Source organism: Raphanus sativus, chromosome 6 (assembly GCF_000801105.2).
Source record: "Raphanus sativus cultivar WK10039 chromosome 6, ASM80110v3, whole genome shotgun sequence".
NCBI classification, from domain to species: Eukaryota; Viridiplantae; Streptophyta; class Magnoliopsida; order Brassicales; family Brassicaceae; genus Raphanus; species Raphanus sativus.
The window spans coordinates 51,880,290-51,898,003 of NC_079516.1; the positions used below are offsets into that span (position 1 = coordinate 51,880,290).

Here is a 17,714-nt window from a genome sequence, read left to right on the forward strand (position 1 = left end):
TTCTATATTAAAAAAAAAAAGGAAATTGCTTGGTATTTACTTATTTTAGTTTTGCAGAAATATGGTAATGGTAAGATCTATTTATAGTGTAGCCCGTTGCCCAACAAATTATTCAGAAGTGTTTTTTTACTAGAGTTTTGAAATTCTCTTGAGGATAATATTTGTTTTCCACATAGTCTGCGAAATCTATTGCCATACTCGTACGAAGTATGGACCTGGAGGTATCAAAGGAGCTTGTTCAGAGACTCTCAGTCCCCGAGAGTACAAAGAACTTTGTGTTTGCAATAAGAGTCCCTGAGCTTGATTCAACTATTTACTTACTCTCTGCTCACAACTTATCTCAGAGATCTGCTACCGACGCCGAGTGCCTAATACGTGAACTCCGTCCCGATGCTGTTGTGACTCAGGTGAACGCTTCAAACTATGGAGAAGCTGAGGAGGAGATTGTGTTAGAAGACGGGTCTACTGGTTCGATCCCATCGTCAGTTTTTAAAGTTCTTACACGCTGTGTTTTAGAAGAAAGTCTTGACGTAGAAAAGTACCAACGCGTTGCAGGGAACTTGGTTATGGAGGAGATTTTTGGGACAGGTTTTAATAAGCATCTATTGGCTGTCGAAAAGGTGGCTGGGGAGGTTGGTTCGACGTTTGTGGTACTTGATTCTCCTTTTGTCATGAAAGGTCTAACTAAATCTCTCACAACACAAGCTTATTATGGCTCTGCTTTAATCAATGTTGATCAAAAAGCACTGATGATGCAGAGACTCTTCTTATCTCCGCATATCACTCAGCTCAGTAAAGAGCTTAAAAAATCAAGCCGTTATAAGGTTCCACCATATGCACTCTCCGTTTATAACTTACTTGTTCAGATTCATAACACATTATTTGATGATCTCCCACCTATTAGGAAAGCTCTACAGAGTGCCAAGAAGATTTTGTCTGAGGTAAATAAAGGGGAATCCATCGATACAGAGGCTCTTACTGAAGCTTACCTATTCCGGGTCGCAGTTGAAAGTCTTAGAGTTGCTTCGAACGATGCTGGTCGGATACCTATCAAGAACCTAGGAACCGAAGTTCATTTTTCAAAGCTCTCTTTTACGGACAAATCTTATGCACTTATGGCAGATGATCTTCGTAGTCAGGCTAAAAAGTTCAAGAATATAGTAGCGGTAGTAGATGCATGTAACCTCGAAGGTCTTAGGAGGCACTGGAGAACTTGTGTTCCTCAAGAAGTCAAAGACATGTCCACTGAGCATACGGTGCTGGATTGTGATAGTAATGATTCAGGTACAGGTGCTTTAACACTATCCAAGGCCATTTTGGCTTCACCTGTCTTCAGGATCTCAACTATTAAAACCCCGGTGAACCCTTTCTTGACTGGCAAGCCAATGGCATTTGCATTTACCAGAGTGGCGTACCCCTCAACAGTGATGGGCCTAATGTCCCCGTGTTTTGCTAGTTCCGGAGCCCAACCAATGTCTTGGGAGAAAGCATCTTTATCCGCCGAGACTATCAGAGCATTAACAAAGTTTGGTTTATCTTCTGCTCGAGGTACTAGCTTCTCTGCCATGAGAACTGCATTCTATACGATGATGATGCGGAAAAGACTAGCAAAGCCTGTCGGTGCCTTACCAAGGGTGGTCTTTGGAGCCAGTCTTGTAATTTGGGCGGGATTGCACCTCTTTGGAAGCGGGATTGAATGTGCCGCTCTGACTCTTCCTTCAGCTTCTTCGATTGCAAAACTTGGTCGAGGGATTCAAAACTTACGTGAGGCGTCTCTGGAAGTGACAAGGAGAGGAAACAACAGGGTACAGAACAGAAAGGAGGGTCTTACTCAAAGGCTGAGGCACTTGACGCTTAGTATAAATTTCAAAACCAAATTTGGTTCGTAATATATGAATAAACGTTGTGTCTAATATTTCCATTGATAGAATATTAATTAGCATTAACAAGAATGAAGAAGGGAATATCTTTTCAATTACAGTATGTTGTATATATATATATATATATAAAAAAATTTAGAACACTGATTTTTGTTAAATCGATGCCTTGATAACCTCATTGGCAGTTCTCCCTTTGTGAATATCTGAATAGTGCTACAAAAGCTTTTGGTACAAATTGTGACATCTATTTTGTTTTACAGTTATACTATGAATTATTTTTATTTGCCTTATATAAATTTACGTTTTGTCAGTTTAGTTAATATTATATTAAAAACTCACTATAAATTTTTGCTTTCTTAATTTAAATGATTGTTAAAAATTTGAAACTGCGGTATAATTTCTCTAATAAATCATTAATCAAACAAAGGGACTAATAAATTTCAAATAATGCTTACATAATGAACACTATTTCCATTAATATAATATTTGATTATAATGATTATTAATACATACTTTGTTCTAATTTAATTTCCAAAATGAAATCAACCAAAAAAATCAGATATTCATACATGAATTCTCAAAACCAGCTAATTAAGAAAACCAACATAATCAAGTGTAACCAGACCGAATATTTGAATTTAGGAGATTCTTCTGGAGTTTCAAAAGAAAAAATAAATTAGATTATATAAAAAAAGACACTAAGGTGATCTGCAATGGGTATTTTACATTACGGTCGGGTTAGATCAGGTTATTCAGATTGACGTATTTATGTCTTGTTCGTATTGAATTTCTATTTTCTTGTAAATGCCAAAACAGACCTAAATTAGAAATGGTTTGAGTTTTTTTGTGGATTTTTAACTGAAAAACTAAAAAAACTTATCCAAGTTAAATCCTGAAAAACCAAAGAAATTATTCGAGTAATATTTTGACTCACATGCACAATGGATCGAGGAGATCTCTTCAAAGAAATACCATATCTTAATTGTGCTTCATTTGACATGTGTATCAGAAGATCATATAAAAAATTATTCTTTATAATCATAGTAAAGACACAACAAAGCTAGTCTCTCGCTAAGTTAAAAAAATGTTTAAAAATATTATGTTAAATGCATAATCAACAACGCAGATATAATGATCATATCTGAGATTTCTTCACAATGCTGAGGTATTACAATGCTAAGGTATTGCAGAGATTGATCAAACGCTATAAATGATCAATGATCAAATAGTTAGTTTAAATTTTATCTTTTCTCAAATGTGATCACATGACAGTCTTGATAGTCAATGCACTTATGAAATTTTCTTTTACTACCCAAAATATTGTTTGCTATGTGCTTGGACTGTGCACAGATTCAATATATTTAGAAGATTAAAGCCTAGTTCCATGATGAAATATCTTTGGAAAACTATATGAACTCTCATATTTATAAGTGAAATTTTTTTAACTCCCCAAACAAGTGCATATAAATCAAAATTTAAAGTAACTCTTTGATCATTGATCATTTACAACATGCTGCAATCTCTTCAGACCTTTATCGTTATATGGAAATTTTGGATGTGGTATTATATCCGTTGCCATCAATGCAAAAAGAGTTATCTCTTCCTTGTGATCCCATGTAGCTCTCCCATGTCTGATTTTAAAAAAACAATATATGGAAAGAATTAACTAAAACAAAATGAAGTATCATCTAGAGAGTATTTGGAACTTTTTTTTTTTTGGAACCTACACATTAAAAAAAGAGTATTTGGAACCTACACATTAAAATAATTATGCTTATATGGATATATCAATGTATTGTAATTTTAGAATGATTTGACTAACTGGATTGTAATCAGCTCCATCAATCTCTGCTTCTCCCACTAATTTATTTTTGGAATACTTCTCAAAGAAACCAGAGCTTCCGATTTGATTCTATGAGAATGACGATCTAATTAAGGCGCTATAACCGTAAGTTTTATATTTTTCAATCGACTCTTGATGGGATGATGAGCCCAAATGTAAAATTGTGGTTTGACAAAATCTAAGTTTATCTAAATTACTTTTTATTGGATCTAGTATTTATAAAAAAATCTTTAAAATTCTAGTCATTTATACAAACTCTTTGAAATCCATCCTCACTAATAAAATATATCAATAATTATTTTGAGTTATATGAAAAATGATTTGCAGTTAAATTTAATAGATAAAATATTACCTTATGAGATGCAATTTCATAAAAAGTTGAGAAAGTATTTTCCTTTTCCCATTTGAACATTTATCCCATATATTAATCATTGGAAGTTAGCAATTGAGGAGCTGTTGGCTACAAATTCTTTTTTTTTTTGGAAATTTGTGATTAATCTGCTCCTCTTATGATTACTCGTCTTGAAAGCCAGTTTCAATGACTATAATCCGATCAGAGCTGGTAAAATCAGACAATAAAAAGGTGGGTCAGGAAGAAGATTGTGAAGAACATAATCTATCACGTTTAAGCTTAGAAAATTCGCAATTCACTCTCTCTGAAATAAAAACCCCCTTCACACATAATCTATCACGTTTGAGCTTAGAAAATTCGCAATTCACTCTCTCTGAAATAAAACCCCCTTGATATCATGCAATGCAAGAGACTGAAGAATTTGAAAACAAGATCTATGTCTCTTATAGCCTGATGTTGGATTATGGCGAAGAGAATGATCTCAGCGAGAAATCTCATTCAGCAGAGCAGTATTTGGACAGACAACAATGGACAATGGACGTCTTTGATTTATAGACCATTGACAAATGTTTTTTTTAACCATAGAATCTCAAAGACTTTCTAATCCCAAAAACTAATCCTACGAGATCTTTTATCTGGGTACGCAATTAATCCATCTAAATGGTACGGTTAGTTGGATAAGACGAATATAATTCAGGATGGAAGTTCCAATTGGAACCCCTTTACCATTGACATATGTTTTTAGTGTTTAACTTGTGAACACTAGCTAGTGGCTCTTTGTGAATTTTTCTTCACTTATAAGGTAGCATATATCAGTTACTCGGATTAAAGAACACCTTCATTCACATGGAACAGACACTACATGTAAACTTCAAATTCTGGTTACCATATATTGAAGCATAAGTAAAAATTCTTACACCATAACACTTTCGCTTTTAAATTGCATTTATAAGAAGTGTCTTAGAGCTCAGAAGTAGTTAACCATCTTCAAAATTGAATTTGTAGTAACTTGAAAACTTGTAAAGCGATCACAAGTACATTATCCCCTGAATATCTGTGATGAGATGCTGTCTACAAAAGATAGAAACAAAGAAACCGAGACATGTGTGTTCATGTGTGTGGATCCTAAAACCAACACTAAGTATTTGATAGTGATTGAATGTATAATCAAGGGAAAAAAAAGATGTAGACAATAATATTTTAAGAACACAACATTACCAAAAAGTATTTCAGTTTTAATAATATAGATTTCAAAACTAAATTTGGTTCATAATATATATATATATATATATATATATATATATATATATATATATATAATAAACTTTGTGTCTAATATTTCCATTAATACAAATATAATTAGCGTTGACAATGACGAAGGGGGTATCTTTTCAATTACAGTATGTTGTGTATATATAGTGTTGTACAACACTGATTTTTGTTAAATTGATGACTTGATAACCTCATTATTAGTTCTCCCTTTAAATCTTATCGTAAATAAAATTCCATTTTTATTAGTCATGAATATCTGAATTACGAATCACACTAACTAAAGTCATAGAAATTACAAGTAATTAGGAATGTTTTTGGTACAAATCGTGACATCTATTTTATTTACTCAATTATACTATGAATTATTTTCATTTGCCTTAGATTTATTTTAATCTAATACTTCCGTTAATACAATATTTTATTAGCATGAACAATGAAGAAGGGGAGAATCTTTTCAATAATGTTATATAACTACATATATTAACACTAATTTTGTTATATGGATCACTCAATTATCGATAATTTTATTTGTCTTTAGACGGTTCTACTTATACCAACTATCCTCTGTAAATTTTTTTAAATACTTGTATAATTTTTAGTAAAACACTTTTTCAAAAATTTGAAAATGTGGTGTAAAAGCACTCTAAACAAACAACGATCAAAGAAAACTTATATAATTACTCTCTGATCAGAATTTATCTCAGAGATCTGCTAGTGACGCTGAGTGTCTTATATACGGGAACTACGTCCAGATGCTTTAGTGGCTCAGGTAGACAAATCAGCTTTTAGAGAAGCTCAAGCTGAGGAGAGTGTGTTAGCAAATGAGTCTAGTGATTCGATACCAACGTCAGCTTTTAGAATTCTTAAGCTGTGTTTTGTAGACAAGGTTAACAAAGAAAAGTACGAAATGTTTCAGGGATCTTGGTTTGGGGGAGACTTTTGGAATAAGTTTTCATGGGGATTTGTTGGCAGCCAAGAGTAGTAAGACTCAGGAAGTTGGTTCTTCGTTTATGGTGCTTGAATTCTCCTTTTGTTAATATCGCTGTCACTGAAGGCACTTACAAAGAAACTGAGATGGGAGGTAAGATGCAAGGTTTAGCTAATAGTCTCATACGGCAAAACTCTGGCTCTGTTGTATTTACAGGGTCGAGAAGGTTTCTGGTAACTAATGAGCTTCCAATGAGTTACAGTCCGAGAATGATAGGGTTCCACTGTTGGTGGCTTGGCGCTTAATCTATTTAGGGCCTGTTCGTTTCCCCATTTAAATGATCCATTTGAATGGAAAATGAGATTGCTGTTTGTTTAGGCACTAATAGTATATCTCATTTGGATGGTCCATTTGGATGATTTCTAAAATTTTAGGTTTAATGTTAGAGTTCATTTGAATGAACCAAATTGGACCATTTGAATGGAGATGATTCATTCAAAATAACATAATGTCTATTATACCCCTTATATAATTTACAAATTACAAACTTAAAATAATATCATTTTATCACTCACGAGAAATGACAAAGCCGCAAAAATACGTTTTCCCGCCAAAATCGCAAAAACGTGTTTTCCCGCCAAAATCGCAAAAACGCGATTTCCCGCCAAAATCACAAAAAACGCGATTTCCCGTCAAAACCGCAAAAACAAGTTTTCCCACCAAAACCGCAAAAACACGATTTCCCGTCAAAACCGTAAAAACATGTTTTCCCGCCAAAACCGCAAAAACTCATTTTCCCGCCAAAATCGCAAAAACGTGATTTCGCGTTAAACCGTAAAACACGTTTTCCCGTCAAAACCGTAAAAACATGTTTTCCCACCAAAACCGCAAAAACTCGTTTTCCCGCCCAAATTGCAAAAAACATGATTTCCCGTTAAAACCGTAAAACATGTTTTCCCGTCAAAACCGTAAAAACATGTTTTCCCGCCAAAACCGCAAAAACTCGTTTTCCATCCAAAATCGCAAAAACGTGATTTCCCGTCAAAACCGTAAAACACGTTTTTCCGCCAAAATCGCAAAAGTGAAGTTTCTCGCCAGAACCGCACAAACGCGGTTTCCCGCCAAAACCGCAAAAATGTGTTTCCGCCAAAACCGCAAAAACACATTTTCCCGCCAAAACCACAAAACGCGGTTTTCCGCCAAAACTGCAAAAGCGTGGTTTTCCGTAAAAACGTGATTTCCGCCAAAAACAACAAAAATGTGGTTTTCCGCCAAAACAACAAAAATGCGATTTCTCATCAAAACCGCAAAACCGCAAACCACGGTTTCCCGCCAAAATGCTAAATTTAAAATAATTATGTTTTAAATATAATAGATTAAATAATTAAAATTAATATAGTTGAAATTAATATCAAATATAGGGTTAAATCAAAACAAGGGTATTTTGGTAATTTGTTTAGATAATTCATCTAAATGAATCATTTGGATGGACAAACAAACGTAAGATCCATTTAACTGATTCATTTAGATGAATCACTTGGATGAACAAACAAACATCTAATAAAATCTGAATGGATCATATGAATGAACCATACAAATGGATCATTTGAATAGAGATAAACAGATGGTGAAACGAACAGCCCCTTAGTCCTTACTTGTTGTGACATTCATAATGATCTGCCATCTATTAGGAAGGCTATAACCAATGCCATGAAGATGTTGTCTGATGTACATAGAGGTGAACACATGGATACACAGGTTCTCGCTGAAATTTACCTTTTCCAGATTGCAGTTGAAGGTCAATGCATTGCTTTGAACAAAGCTGGTCGGCTAAACAACATCACGAACCTAGGAACTGAAGTTCAGTTTTCAAAACTCTCTTCTATGGGACAAAGCTTATGCTCTTATGGCAGATGATCTTCGTACTCGAGCTAAAAACTTTAAGAACATAGTAGCAGTAGTAGATTCAAGTAAACCTCAACAAGTCTTAGTAAGCACTGGAAAACTTGTGTTCCTCAAGAAGTCAAAGATATGTCTGAGCATTTGATACATGATTTTGATAACAACGAGAATAGTAATGATCTAAAGTTTAAACTCGTGGTGTGCTTCATCACTGTCCAAGGCAATTTCTGCTTCTCCTTTCTTCTCCTATTTATTTGATATCTTCATTTGATCCTATTTATGCGAGATGCGTGACGGTGATGGAAGTTTGTGTTCTTGCGGCTAAAGCATTCATGGCTCACTTTTAGTAACTTGAGATTGAACAGAAATGAAAGCTCTTGTGAGGAAGACGAAGTCTCGAGAGGATTTGGAAAATGAATATTATTTCTGTTAATTGTAAATGTTGATCTACAAAGTGTTTATATACACAACTAAACCATCCGGTTCAAACCGGTTAACTAAACTACATCATGATACTTAATACTCCCCCTCAAGATGTAAGCCATTACATCTTGGACATGAAGAACACCAAAAGAATTAGAGGAGACTGAAACTTATATCAAAAAGATGTCTGGTGGTCTTGGCAGTGAACCATAAAGGAAGTCAAGAATAGACATGAACCAACAAGAACAAACCAGAAGCATACTGCTTTGTCTTTGTGGAATGATTTGAGGCACAATCTGTTGCAATAGCAGCTCATGATAGACTAACTTGTTAAGGCTGTGTAAAGCTGCTTGATCATCACTGAAAAATAAAACAGAAGCAACCATGTGAAGATTACGCAGAAGGTTGCAGGACCAATACAATTCCCAAGAAGCAGTAGTCAAGCAAGTATATTCAGCTTCATCTTCTGAACTCCTATAAACCACATCATGCTGCTTAGATAGGAAATAGGCTGAGTCAAATCTGGAATTATTCTTGAGAAAACTCAGAATGTATGAAGCAGTTAATAGATGTGCAACATGAGATGCAAGTGCAGAATGTTTCAGCTGATTAACGCCACTGATTTGAAGACACTTCAGATACAACTCCTTGAAACTACAAGCATGCTTGCATCCAACAGAACTAAACAGAACATGAATATCAGGTTGCTGTAACACAGCACTATGCTGCAACAAGATACGAGAGGAATACACACCATGTAGAACATGAGCAGAAAACAACTGCAGTATTGTGTGAGAGAGAAAGTCCTCTGGTGAAAGCTGTTGCTCTTGAGTAACATATGATTCTCTGAACAGATCAACGGATGCCACATCTAATGAAGAAGCTGTCTCAGCTATACTGTAAAATGCAGAACAAACAGCCACATGTATCATCACACGAGCTTCACCACAACCATGAATCTGTTTAGGATTTGCTAACAAAAGCTCCCCCTCTCTATATGCATATCTGTGTGCAAAACGAAGCCAGAACGCAGCAATATCATCCCCAGCTAAGATCATTCCATAATCTACAGAGATTATTCCAAAATATGTATCTATAATGAGGAAGGAGAAATCTGCAAACCATAAACTTCTCTCTGGTGGTCTTGATAGAAAACCGTATGGAATAATCATTTCTGATGGAACAATGAGTTCAATCAAACCAGGAAACGATGGATACGAGTTCATCACTAGATCAGCCATAAGATGAACTAAAACTGAAGAAAAATCTTCAGGAATAGAAGAGTTCCAAGCACACAAGCTTGCTTTACCAGTATAACACCCAACCTTGTGAGCAATCACCATCAAAGCAGCTGTAGAATGATCGGTGGAACAACCGAGAGAGATCTGGAATCGATCCGGTTGAAGGAAGAGATGCGATTGGACTAAATCCAAAGATTCCGCGGATGTGACAGCTCGCGAAGTTCCAGAGGTCTGATTGACAACCACTGGAGAATAAATCGGAGATTCATCTGTCGAGGCGGTGGATCGAGTCGATTTTCGCAGAATCAATTGTTTGAAGAAAGGCGTATGGATTGAAACCGGAGAATCTGCATCAACAGAGCTATGCGAAGCGTGAATCACCGGATTTGACTTCACCGGTAAAGGTATCGGAGCTGAAATTGCTGAGGCAGTAGATCCAATCGAGTGACGCAGAAAGTTCTTCAGAGAAACCATTGCAAGAGGAAATCAATCGGTAATAACAAACGACTGAGCTCAACAATGGCAGATTCAAGCGGAAGAAGAGCTCGATGGCTCTGATACCATTTTAGTAACTTGAGATTGAACAGAAATGAAAGCTCTCGTGAGGAAGACGAAGTCTCGAGAGGATTTGGAAAATGAATATTATTTCTGTTAATTGTAAATGTTGATCTACAAAGTGTTTATATACACAAGTAAACCATCCGGTTCAAACCGGTTAACTAAACTACATCATGATACTTAATACTCACTATCAAATCAAAAGTGTAATCGGTAAGAAGAAAGATCCAAATTTTAAAAAGGAAAAAAGTTTCTCAGCTACACCATGTTTACTATATTATGGTGCAAACCATCCCAAGTTTCGAAATGTGTCGATAACTACACGATGTATATGATAATACATGCCACATATACGACGTTAATGGAAACATGGTGCCAACATCACATCGAGGTCTAATTGATTTTAACTTAAATAATTGGGGTCAGAGCGTAATTAACAAAATTAAAAACAATTTAAGCAAAGTTCGACCCGACCCAATATGTAAACCCGACCCAGGCATAACCCTTTTCCCCCAAATCAATTTTCTTAGGGTTCATCGTGCCTTTTGAACCAGAAAGAGAGACAAAGAGAGAGATTGAGAAAGAGAAAGAGAGACAGAGAGAAGGAGAGAAAGAGAGATGGAATTCTGGAACAATAAGGGAAAGGGCAAGGCAAATGAAAGCAATGTGTCTTGTTACTGTGGGTTGCCAGCAAAGATATCTCAATCTTGGACGGATAAAAATCCTCTTCGAAGGTTATATGGGTGTGAAAAATACAAGGTACAAGCTAAATGTGAATCTTGTATGTATTGTTATGGAGTTCTTTGGGAAGTTTTTAATTTTGTCTTTGTGTTAGAGTGGAAGTGGTTGCAGATTTTTTCTTTGGTTCGATGAGGAAGAACCTTTTGGATGGCAAAAGAGAGCTTTGATTGAAGCTAGAGATAAAATTCTGCAGAAGGACAAGACGATTATGGAACTGAAGAATACCATTTCGAAGCTTCAGAATGGTTTGGCCAAAAATGCTGAAGTGGAAGAAGACATCATCAATGCTTTTCTCAAGCTCTGAAGACATGCTTATTATGTTTAAAAATCTTTGTGATGTTGTTATTGTAATGCTTAACTATGTAATGGTTTGAAAATCTTTGGAAATCAACTTCAGTTAGCAATAAAAAAAAGAGTTTGAACTACTTGCTTTAACATCCAAAATAGACAATCATACATAACAAAAGTAATATCATCATTTTTAGCATTCAAAACAGACATATCCGAACTGAAAAAGGTCATATCCAAAGACCAAAAAAGACATCAAAACAGGAAAAAAAGACATCCGAGAGAAGAAGAAGACATCCGAGAGGACTCAAGGTTGTGTAGCAGTTGGTGCAGTTGAGGAAACGTCCTCAATTGCTTGCTCATTTGATTGTTGTTCCATGTTCTCACGCCTACGCTTTCTGCTTTCATCAGACTGCAACAAAAAGAAAGGAATCAAACACAAGAAATGAAAAAACATAGACAATTGCGATGACAATATACCTCATTAGGACACTTCCTTGAGTTGTGGCCTTCACCATTACAAACAGCACAATGACCTTTTCTTCCTTTTCTACTAACTTTGGTCTGATTTTTCTTGGGTGATTCACGCACTCCTTTAATCCTTGCTTTCCCTTTTGGTCTTCCAGGAGGTCGCTTGTATGGTGGTGCTTCAATACGGTCTGCACCAGATAGCTTCCAAAACCTTGGACCATTTACAGGCCCCAACCCATCCATGTACAAACCTCGCCACTTCGATGTCAGATAATAATCTGAAATATAATCTTCAACCTCAAAATTATTCTCACGGATAACAGATACAGCATGGCGACATGGGATTCCAGACAAGTCCCATTTCCTACAAGCGCAGGTACGAGAAGGCAATTTGACTGTGTAACCATTTGAAAATTCAACACACTCATAAACACCACCTGTGCTAGGCCAAGAATAGCAATGCTGAGCTTCATCACAAGACTTTTGAACCTCCTTTCTCGCCTTCTTTGTAACAAGACCTGTCTCATTACAAGCTGTCTTATATCTAGTAGCTATCCTCTGCATCGCATCTCTTCTAATCAACTCAAGCATCTGAATAAAGGGCTTCTTTCTTGCTATCTTCAAAGTCCTATTGAAAGACTCTGTGAAGTTGTTATGAGTGTCAGAACAACACGAACCTATCCGGAAAAAAGCCCTGCACCAACTAGAAGGATCCTTCTTCAGAAGATCTTCAGCTGCTAGTGGATCAAACTGTTTGAAAACGTCCAAACTCCTCTCATAGTCAGCCTCATTGTAGCTACTTGCAATACGCCAGAAGAGTGGCTTTAGAGTATCAGACTTATGATTCTTCTTCAGATTAGAGTAGATGTGCCTAGCACAAGCTCTATGTTCAGCTCTTGGCAACTCAACAGCAACTCCATGAATTAATCTCCTATGCTGATCTGATATGATTGTCACAAGATCACCCTCGCCTAATGCCAAATCAATCTTCAACCTGTGAATAAACCATTGTCAATTCTCATTGCTCTCAGAGTCGACCACAGCCCATGCTATTGGGTATATCTGGTTATTGGGATCCCTTCCTATCGCAGTAAGAATCAGTCCTTGCAGAGAGCTGTGCTTGAGAAATGTCCCATCTAATCCAATAACCGGCCTGCATTACTCCTTCCATGCCACACGGATTTTGTCAAAGCAGATATACATGGAGTGGAATGCTTTTGCTCCATTTAGTTTTGTTGTTGTATTGATCTCAATCTTGCTATTAGGATTTGACCTGCATTTGTAAAAAAAAAAAAAAAAACATTTATTCATCTCATAGGCCCTTATAAGGACACTTAACTATACAATATTAAGAAATTTAAAACCAAAAAAATGTTACCTTAATAGTTCAGTCTCATAGTCTTTTAACCTTGCAAAATGTTCATTGCATTCTGCCTGTAGCTTATCAAGAACAATACGCCTAACAATCTTTGCCTGCTCGGGGGAGATGATGATGTTGTATGTTTCCCTAAACTCTTCTCTGATCATAGGAGCACTCATTTCAGGTTCCTTCCTGATTTTCTCCAACATAACTTCAGCAATGGCAGGGCTTTTGATGAGTTTACACTTACCTGTGGGATGGCAAGTATGTGTGTTAACATACACTTTCACCATCCATTTTTTGATGGGTCTCTCTACTGAGCAGTATATACGCCACACACAACCTTTACCACTGCATTTAGCACCAATCTTTGTCTTCTCCCATCTGTCATAGACTACATTTCTTCTTGTCTTCAGAATATATTTGATCACTTGCTTCCTGAACTCTTCACCACTGTAAAACGTCTGCCTCAGACTAAAAACGCCATCTAATTCACCCCTATTAGCCATCCTCTCAGCTTGTTCCTCTTCGTCATCAGATGACTGCTCCGTGTCAGGATATACCTCATCCTCGTCTATTATCTCATCCTCATAGTTCTCATCCCTAATCATCTCAAGATCCTCTTCAAAATTCCTGTCAATATCCTCCTCATTATCAGATTTATCACTCGCTTGATACTCATCTTCACTCTCCTCTGCTTCATGATCACCATTATCCTCGTCACCGTCAACAGCTTCGTTCTCAGCATGTGCCTCAACCACAGTACCATCAACAGCTACACCGTGCTCAATCTCTGCCTCAACCACAGTACCATCAGGTTTCTCTATGAAGACATCAAGCTCCCCATAATAGCGACCATTAGAAGCCATCCTCTTTTTGTTTTTCTCTCCATCCTTCTTCTCTGAGATATCTTCGTATGGTAACTTGTACCACATTCTCCCCACACTAATTTTCTGAACAATGATCTTCAGAACTTCTTCATAAGCTGCATCACCATTCACTTCGAACTGCTCCAACAAACCATCAACATAATTTAGCTTTCCATCTTCATCATCTTTGAACACACCCGAATGAAAACAATTTATCTTCACCAGTATTGAATCACTGTTACAATAAAAATATCATCAACACATGGTAAAATCCATCAATTTATTCCAATAATCGAAAAAAACATGAAAAGGGGTCTTACCTCATTGTCGCTGTCGCCTTGTTACTTCGATTAGATCATCTGGATTCAGTTTCACCGAAGGTTAACCTATAACACGAAACCCCTCTCTGTCTCTGCAATCTCCTCTTTGTCTGAGAAAACTCTGTAATCTCTCTCTCTTTTAGAAATCCCCAATTTTTTTTTCTTGTTTGGAACCCTAATATCAATGAAATCGATTTTGGGAAAGTGTTAATATGTCTGGGTCGGGTTTATTGTTTGGTTCGGACTGGGTTTACGTATTGGGTCGGGTCGGACTTTGCTTAAATTTCTTTTAATTTTGTTAATTACGTTCTGGCCCCAGTTATTTAAGCTAAAATCAATTAGACCTCGATGTGATGTTGGCACTATGTTTCCATTAACATCGTATATGTGGCATGTATTATCATATACATCGTGTAGTTATCGACACATTACGAAACTTGGGATGGTTTGCACCATAATATGGTAAACATGGTGTAGCTGAGAAACTTTTTTCCTTTTAAAAACACAAAACGAAATCGAAAGAAAAGTTTTTGAATCACTCTGATCTGATAGTTGAAAGGTAATGAGATGAGATGATAGGAGGAAGAAGACGAAGAACTAGTAATTGTAGGGGAAGAAGACAGAGACAATGTTTTTTTTTAATGGAAGATTAATTTTGTCGGAGACAAAAGATAAATTCTCACATCTTTGGAAATGTCTATTTTGTTCCTAGCTTTTTTTTTTTCATTTTAGTTTATTAAAGGGCCAAGTCCGAGAACAAGCCCCATAAATGGGGATCAAGCTCAACATTTAAACAAAAAGGTGAAGCCCAACCGGTCCACTAAACATAGCAAAGAAAAAGGAACAAACGGCCAAAGCCCAAACCCTACGGCCCACATGGCTCAAACCGAAAGAGAACGACCGACACTGATCTTATCCTCACACATAGAGAACACGTATCGCCTCGCCCTTCACCTTCTCAAACGCCGGCCAAACCCCGCCGTGTTTCACCGGAAAAACATTCCGGAGACCCTCCATGCACTCTCATCATCTGTGTGATTTTCACCCGAAAGCATTTTCGTACCATCGCGAGATCTCCTCCAGTCTTCAAGTCTATTTTGTTCCTAGCTACTCCCTCTGTTTTTTTAAGTAGTTTTACTGGAAAGTGTTAGTATCAAGAAAATGATTATTTTTGAAAAAATAACATTTAATATATAAATTCAATCAATAATTAAAAGGTATGTATTATTTGATTGGTCATCTAATATCTAATTAATGCAAAAGTTACTTTGGATTATGTAAACACCTTATATTGTGAAACAAAAAGTTTTGGCTAAAACTAGCTAAATAATGAAACAGAGGGAGTATTTAATTTGGTTATCATACAAAAAAATGATAAATAGATCATAAGTAAAGTATATCCTTTCTATTGAGACATGTCATAAAATCAATGATTATGGGTGCGACACGTTTCGTGATAATCAATACGCAGCGTTCCATTGATTTTTTTGTACAATTCGTTCGGGCTTTTGTAACATCTAGGCTTCGTTTTAATTTCTCACAATCCACTCCTTTGGATGGGCTTTTGTTACATCTGGACTTTTTTTTCTCAATACAACAAATAAATTCGAAGAAACTCATCAATTCAATCCTCTGAATTCGTTGGGAGATGTTTTCGAATTCTCTTTTGTTTGTTGATTTTTTATTCCATTTGTTTTACGTATTTGTTTGCGTCTCATCAGATTCTGTGAGGCTCTCTCTCTCTCTCTCTGATCATCTCTCTACCCCCTATATGATTGTCCATTGTAATCGGTTTCTCTTTGATGTTTTTCTTTGAACTTTGCTCTTTAATTGCATCTGACTTGAGCTTTCTGATATCTGGAACAAGCTTTGTGTAATTTTATATTAGACATGTATTTGTTTTCTTATCCGAAAGAAACACGAAAAGGTATGGAAGCATAACATAAATTTATAATTTGCATATGCATCTACATTTTATCTCTTCTCATTCTCTATGGTATTAGTTGATGAGAAGGTACTTGCTATTTCAATTGAAGCTTCAACCTTTATTGTGATCACATCTAGAGGTAATTTATCTTCGTCACATCTGGTTGATTTGTATTGATTCATGATTGCAGGCTATCCTAATTCATGGCTCTATTAGCTTGCATAGTATGAACACCTTCAAAACTCCTCAAATAAGGAGCACTTATGAGCACAGTGGCTTCAAAGTTACTAGGAGCAATCAAAACTTCACACTGTCGGAGTTACCACTGTACCAGTTTGTATTAGGTTCACCGAGCAAACAAGTTTTATTTAGACAGCATCAATGGTCTGCCATATTCCAACGGAGATGTTCCGGTTCCGTAATTATGACAGCTGATGCTACTGGCCGACACTAACACATAAGTACCAGGTGAGTCGCTTCAATTTTTGAAAACTAAAGTGCCATTTAATACTTTAGATGCCTCCATTTGAATGTCCCTCCTCCTGTTTTAATGTATATGTCATAGTTAAAGTTAGGGGCATAAAGACAACTTTGACTAAACACAGAGCACATAACGTCTAATGGTTCAGAGGTATTAATAATTTGACTCCATTGGTGACCTTTAAGGGGGGGATATGGTAATATTAGTTCTGGAAGCTTACAACTCCGTTAATCTTCCTTACACTGCAGGGAAACAATCGTGTGTCTGAGTGTATTTGACGTCGTAGGCAACCTCCCCAATAACAAATTAGTTGCCTCTGGTGTGGAGCCAAAGGTCATTCTCGCCACAAACATCAATCGCAAATTGGTTGGAGGTAAATGTTGTTCTCAAACTGATTTGTAAATAAACTCTGCTACGCATCATATATGTTACAAGTTGGTTTTCTTTTTGCTACCTCTGGGACACACTTTTACTTCGACATGTCGCTAGCCACATCTATCTAGGGCGTCAGTTTGTTCTTAAAGAAAATTAACAAAGTCATGTGCTCCAATTTTTGCTCTACCTCGCTGACCAAAATCATTTATTTCCTGCAGAAAATGTGACAGCTTTGTGGGATCTTCCTAAACTCCCACAAAATATGGTGGAATTCAGAAGCTACTGTCTGGTACCGTCTAAGGCTCTAAGCGTTTGATGCATGTCTCGCATTCTGAGCCACCTGTACAGATTCTAGACTCACCCCAACTTTCATACAATTTTCAAAATTAGAGCATTTTACGTACTGTCATTGTATACACTACACAGTCAGTGAAGTTATTATACACCAATAACGTGATACTCTTTAACATTGCATCGCCATGT

At 36.4% G+C, this 17,714-nt stretch overlaps 1 long non-coding RNA gene and 1 pseudogene across 6 annotated transcripts; both read left to right on the top strand.

The window, feature by feature from the left end:
• Positions 1-61: 61 nt before the first annotated feature.
• Positions 62-8,192, top strand: LOC108808833 (uncharacterized; annotated as a pseudogene).
• A 7,857-nt stretch (positions 8,193-16,049) lies between these two features.
• Positions 16,050-17,705, top strand: LOC108807427 (uncharacterized). 6 transcript variants are annotated; one of them, XR_001942736.2, is made up of 6 exons: positions 16,053-16,375; positions 16,452-16,514; positions 16,592-16,843; positions 16,941-17,006; positions 17,105-17,229; positions 17,450-17,705. It is a non-coding gene; the product is annotated as an uncharacterized LOC108807427 (long non-coding RNA). The 6 variants fall into 6 exon arrangements; XR_001942737.2 differs by lacking the exon at positions 16,452-16,514 and having other exon boundaries at positions 16,050-16,174; positions 16,566-16,843; XR_001942733.2 differs by having other exon boundaries at positions 16,052-16,375; positions 16,452-16,843.
• The last annotated feature ends 9 nt before the right edge of the window (positions 17,706-17,714 follow it).